The sequence below is a fragment of the Rattus norvegicus genome, chromosome 6 (genome assembly GCF_036323735.1).
Source record: "Rattus norvegicus strain BN/NHsdMcwi chromosome 6, GRCr8, whole genome shotgun sequence".
Lineage (NCBI taxonomy): Eukaryota > Metazoa > Chordata > Mammalia > Rodentia > Muridae > Rattus > Rattus norvegicus.
The window spans coordinates 112,776,392-112,783,062 of NC_086024.1; positions in this window are offsets into that span (position 1 = coordinate 112,776,392).

Consider the following 6,671-nt stretch of genomic DNA (forward strand, 5'->3'; position numbering starts at 1 on the left):
TCACAGATAACCTTGGCTACATGTGAGATACTTTCTTTCCCTTTTTATCTGAGACAGAATTTCTCTGTGTAGCTCTGGCTGTCCTGGTACTCACTCTGTAGACCAGGCTGGCCTGGAACTCACAGAAATCCACCTTTGTCTGCCTCAAAGTGATGGGATGTGCCACCCACCAGGCTGGAAACTGGGTCTCTCTCTTGTTTTCAAGAGAAGGTTTCTTTGTGTAGCCTTGGCTGGTCTTGAACTCATAGAGATCCACCTACCTCTGCCTCTGGAGAGTTGTGATTAAAGGTCTGCACCCCTACCTCTGGGCAAAACTTTTACTTATTATATATAAGTATGAGTACACTGCAACTGTCTTCAGACACACCAGAAGAGGGCATCTGAGCTGACTACAGATGGTTGTGAGCCACCATGTGGTTGCTGGGATTTGAACTCAGCACCTCTGGAGGAACAGTCAGTGCTCTTAACCACTGAGTCACCTCTTCAGCCCCAAACCTGTTTTTTTTTTAAGGGTTAATAAGCGACAGATTCAGACACTGGTGGTTAGTGGAGGAAAAATATCAGAACTGAAGTCTGTATCAGATGATACTCTGCATGTTCATTTTTATAATTAATGCTCAGGTTTAAAGACTGAATTAAAAATATTCAGGAGAGGGGTTGGGGATTTAGCTCAGTGGTAGAGCGCTTGCCTAGGAAGCGCAAGGCCCTGGGTTCGGTCCCCAGCTCCGAAAAAAAGAACCAAAAAAAAAAAAAAAATATTCAGGAGAGGCTGGGGCTGGAGAGATGGCTCAGTGGTTAAGAGCACCCAAGTTTTCTTCCAGAGGTTATGAGTTCAATTCCCAGCAACCACATGGTGGCTCACAACCATCTGTAAAGAGATCTGATGTAAAGAGGCATCACCCTCTTCTGGTGTATCTAAAGACAGCTACAGTGTACTTATATATAATAAATAAATAAATCTTAAAAAAAAAAAAAAAACAATGCCCAGCCTGGCTGAGTTTATGGACTCAAGATGGCCTCCTTCCCAAGTCACTGTGGAGCAGCTGGACGTACAGGTGCATGCTGTTTTGTGATGGCTTTTCCCTCCAGCAGACATCTTACTCAAGAGTCTTGGCTACAAAGTTAGCTTTAGTGGAACTGAAAGTTTGGGAAAGGTATGATGGATACTGTTTTCTGTGTAACACCAGCTTCTCTCCCAATAGCAGCTTCTCTCCCCTCCCCCACTCCTGATTCTGTTTGGGTACAGGGAGGAAACCTTTGATCTCGGATCAGAGTCTTGCCAGCTCGTGATTCATAACTGGGCTAAGGTAATAACAGAAATCCAATTCTCCTTTGCCACACCTTCCCTCTCCAGCCTTCCTGGTATAAGGTCAGCGACCCACTTCTAGACACAGTAGGCCCTTCTTCTGCAGGGCCTCCGAGAGAGATTTGCCTTTATTAACAAGAACCCAGCCCATCTCATTCTGGTTCCTTTCCTTCTTACTTGATGCTGTGTTGTGAGGACAAGATGTATGGAGCCAAGGGAGCTCTACCGAGACCACGAGAAAACAAGCTGAACGGTAAATCAACATGGCGAGTCCAATTCGTGGAGGAGCCTTGGTCCTCAGTGATGTAGCTGAGCTGAGCTCTGGCTCCACCCCTTTCCGTCCTTTCTAAGGACACCACTTTCCCTAGGGATTGAAGTCATCGCTTAGGCTGTCTCTTACTTTTCCTCAGATATGTTCAAATTCATACAGATGCACGCCATGCTCGCTGTGAGTTAGGAGGGACCCGAGAGCAGCTACTCCCGAACCGAGGAAATAGGAACCGGAAAGCCAGTCTCACTGAGGAGACTGAGAGTCTCAGCTCTCTCTGCAGACCAGCTTCCACTGACTCAGCATTCCACAGGCAGAGCCCAGCCTGGGTTTTTTGTATCCTAGGAAGCTAGGCCTACATCTACTAACGGAGCCTCCTTCCAAAGCCCAGAACAGAGAACGTGTGGCTTTGGCTTTCTGTCAGCCACACCCAGGCCCAAGTGAACCAGGGCAAGGACGGGAGGCACATGCTTATATTCGGCTGTGAAAGACCCACCCCAGGACTGCACATAAGATTTTAATCTTACTTATTATTTGCAACAAGGTCTTGCTATGAGGCCCAGCTGGCTTCCACGTTGTTTGTATGTTTGGTTGGTTGGTTTTGGAGACAGAAACTGTTTAGTCCCAGCTGTTCTGGAACCCATTCTATAGACAAGGCTGGCCTTGAACTCATGGAAAGCTGCCTCTGCCTCCAGGATTGGGATTAAAGGCATGTGCCACCACAACTAGTCTCGGAACCCGCTCTATAGACTAGGCTAGTCTCTAGACCCAGGAATTCCTTCGAAAACGTCAGGTGTAGATTAAAAGACTTCTCGAGTGTTCTATATTGAGGCAGAAAGAGTAAGTGCACTAGGAAGGGGTAGGAGGAAGACTCCAGCGGGTGGAGGGGCTAAAATCAACTCAGATGGGAAATTCCTCAATTTCTTTCTCTCTGTTTTAAAAACAGGCTGACCTCAAACTACCTCCTGCTTCAACCTTCAAAGGTCTAGGACTAAAGACTCTAGTCACACTACAAGTTTACTCTAATGCGGTGATTCTCAACCTTCCTAAGGCTGTGACCCTTCAATACAGTTCCTCCTGTTGCAGTGATCCCCAACTGTAGTTATTTTTGTTGCTACATCACAACTATAAAATTTTGCTACTGCTGTAAAACATAAGGTAAGTTATATGTATTTCCCATGGTCTTAGATGACCCCTGTAATAGGGTCACCTGACCTCCCACGAGGTGTCACGACCCACAAGTTGTGACAATTATGGGGACAATTTCAGTCCCTTTTGAAACAGGATCTCACTGTAGCCCAGGCTGGATATCGCTATGTAGCCAGGGATGATCCCTGAACTTCTGATTCTTTTGCCTCGTGAGTGTGCGCATGCGTGCTCGTACTTAGGCTAAGAGGTCCTCTACGCGATAGGCTCATTTCCAGGCTCTTAAGGATTTGATTGAGGAATGAGGAAGAACAACGATAAAAGAGGAAGTAAGGTCCGGAGTAGAAAACCTTGTCACCAGGAAACGGAGAACCAGGTCTCTCCACCAGCAACGGTCCTCTGCTCCCCACAGAGGGTGAAAGTCAGGTCAGCTGGCTATTTCAGGCTTCCATCGCAAAAGGACAGCCTGTTTTGCGTGTCCCTAGGCACTTAATGGCGACAACCTTTCTCTCTAGAAAGTTCACTAAAACAGATTGCGGTTAGCCTTGACAGCGGTTACTGCAAGAGATACTGAATAGTACGCTGGAGGACAGGGTGGCAGAATCCTTCCGTGATCCTTTGAAAGGGGACGGGCAGGGGGACCAGGAGGAAAAGGCACCACCTCCAGCACCGCTCAGGGGCCTCTGCGTGCTGGCGAAGCAGGAGGAGGATGCGCACAGGGAAGGAAGTCATCAGGGACACCAGATTGCAGTGCAGCAGGCGTGGTTTCTGGGAACGGAGGCTGGCCGGCATCCCTCCCTCTTCCTCCTCCCCCAACCCCCCTCCTCTGCATTCTTGCAGATTGACGTTGCAGCCTCTCTGGAGAAAGAGCCACTGCACTGCTCCTGGGTAGGAGGCTCAGCAAACACCAGTCGCAGGTTGAGGACCCTCAGTACGCATGCACAAATACACGAAGGCTCTTAAGAGGATCATGCAGGAGGAAGGAACTTGTGCACTTCCCTTGTGTCTTTATTCCACGGAATTGTTACTGATGGATTCGTTTTATGCTGGAAAGAACAAGGAAGGAAAATGTTCCGACCACTGAACCGTGAATGCCTGGCCCTTTACAGGAATGACTTGCTGACCTTTGTTCTGGAGTTCTGAGCACTTCCTTTGGATGAGAGATCAGGTCAAACACTAGGGTCAATGTTGGGTGTGTAAGAGTGGGGAGGGAAGGCAAGAGTAGTTCCAAGTCCATTGGGAAAAGCCCAGACAACGACAACAAGATCAGGGCTCACCTTGGGAAGTGTGGAAGGAAGGACAGGCTTAATGTAAGGAATTCTGTGGGGTTTACAAAATCAAGAACACTCAACTTATAAAGATGCCCTTCCTTTCTAGCCACTGCTCTGAACATTGTGGAGGATCATAAACATATTTCTAGGCCACATCCCGAGAGGTCCATAGTGCTGCCAGAGAGCAACTGTATACCTTGTCAATTATGAGAAAATCACACTGTCACCTTCTCATCCGCTGTCCTTTCTCCTATTTTATTGGTTCACACTTAATGCAAACACTATTTGCCCTGCTAGATGACTTTTGGTAATGTCCCCATTTTTCAGATGAGAAAACTGAGGCCCAGGACAACTAATGCAACACGATTGGCAAATGGATGTAATCAAGTTTCAAACATGAGCCAGTGTAATTTTATTATTTATTTATTTATATATTTGGCTTTGCTGAGTTCTTGAACATACCAACCAAGTGCCGTACCACTGAGCTGCAGTCCCAGCCCTGGTTTAGAATTCATTCTTATGCAGCCCGTTGTATTTCCAATGAGTATAATTAAATATATCACAGCTCACGTAATGCCTGCAAGAGTGATAAGTGGTCCTATTGCTAAAAGTTCTTCCCAGAAGGAGAAAGAACATATACATGCCCCTTCTAAGGCTCCCAACGAAAAACCAGGGAAACCAGCAAGTCTGTTGTGCTTCCTTACAGAGCGCAGGTGAAGAGTCACAGGGGTGTGGATGCTGCTCTGGGCAACAGGCTGTACCTGGAGAGACTCTATCCAGCAGGGATGAGCCCCCCTCCCCCCATACTCCAGCCCCTCCCAGAAGCCATGTACAATTAAGGTGCGGTTGCATATAACAGGTGGTAGGGAGCGACTGAATACTCAAGGTGAGGGCCTTGGTGACTGTCCCAACCCTCCTGTGTCAACAACCTCAGTTGGGATGATCCTTGTGCAAAAGAGCACAGGTTGGAGTTTCCCCACGATGGCAGTGGCTCTGCTCAGAGGAAAATCATTCACAACAGGTCCAACCAAGAAAAAGGAGAGTAGTACAAAAACTACTCCAGAGTGAGTTTAATGCCAGGAATGGGTGGTAGAAAAGCTGAGAAGCCCACAGGAAGCAGTAAGTATGAAAACGTGGGGGTGCTACCGGTATCTGAAGTGCAGGGAGATCTTAGCCTTTCTGGGATGCTGCAATAAGATAAATACAAATGGAATGGCTCAGACACCCGCGACACAGCTTTGGAGGCTGGAAATCCAAGATCAAGGGCCTGGCAAGGTTTTATTTTGAAGCCTCTTCTCTTGGCTTCTAGACAACTCCGTTGCCTTGTGTGACTTCTCTGTGTAGATCACCAATGAGCTCTCTGCTAGCTCTTGTGTTTAAACTTAAAAAGACATTTCTTTTAGGTTCTGGTTTTTTCGTGACAGGATGTCACCCAACCCAAGCTGGCCTGGGACTCGATGTACTGAGGATAACCTTGAACTCCTGATCCTCCAGCTTTCCAAGCCCCCACTGTTGTAGCTTTGGCTGGTCTGGAACCTGCCTCTGCTTCCTGAGTGCTGAGGGCATTGGCTTTTCATTGCTTAGCTGACTCTTGCTTTATGAGCGCATGTTCTTAGATCGTCCTGGCTGTTGCGTGGTGTGCAACTGAGTTCAGGGTGCAAGTATTCCTGGGCATTTCCACCTGAGGAAGTTAATGTGAGCAGATATGCCCAGGCCTGAAATTTGTTCAAAAAGAACCTGAGAAGAGATGTGGTCTTCCCATTTACCTTGGGGTGGAGTAGGAGGGAATCTAACCCACGGCTGACTCCAAAGTGTTGCACCAATTACTGTGGGAGTTGAAGTTCAAACATATGTTGGGGTCAGAGACAGGAGGACCACTGCAAGTTCTGGTCTCTATAACAAGTTCCAGGTCAGCCAAGACTACAGTAGTGATGGGCTGGGGGCAGAAGGATGGGGAGGAGTTTGAGGTCATCCTCAGCAATATAGTGAGCGGTAGGGGTGGGGTGGGGACAGTCAGGGACTCAGTCTGGGGTCAGCAAAGCTGCATCCAGGGAGGGGACTGAGAACTGGAGAATCCCCATGCTCATCAAAGGAACAGCTGAGCAGAGCTGGCTTCGCACCAGGCTTGCAATCCCAGCACTCAGAAAACGGAGATAGTGAGGACAGCCTAGGTTAGTTAGTTCCCAGCCAACCCAGATGACACAGCAAAACCATGTTTCAAAACAAGCCCCCCAGATAATTAAAATATTAAAAAAGGCAGCCTGCTAGGCGGCTCCAGGCTGCTGCTGCTCTGTGGTGGTGGGGGGAAGTGCTTTTGTTGGTTTTGGTTATAGGTTGACTTTTTATGTGAAATTTACTAGTTTTAAATACTGATGACAAGGAAAACTTTTGTGAAGGCCGATGGGGTCACGGGATAAGCGGCGAGGGTATGAGAAGAGGTGGCAAAGGAGAACCTTCAAGAAGAAATGAGCAGGGGTTGGGGATTTAGCTCAGTGGTAGAGCGCTTGCCTAGCAAGCGCAAGGCCCTGGGTTCGGTCCCCAGCTCCGAAAAATAGAAAAGAAAAAAAAAAAAAAAAAAAGAAATGAGCAGGCTGAGGTCAACAAGGAGAGGGGCCAGCCTATGGACAGCTGCCAACAGAGAGGGACACTGAGGAAAAGGATGCAGGCACTTTGGAAGTCT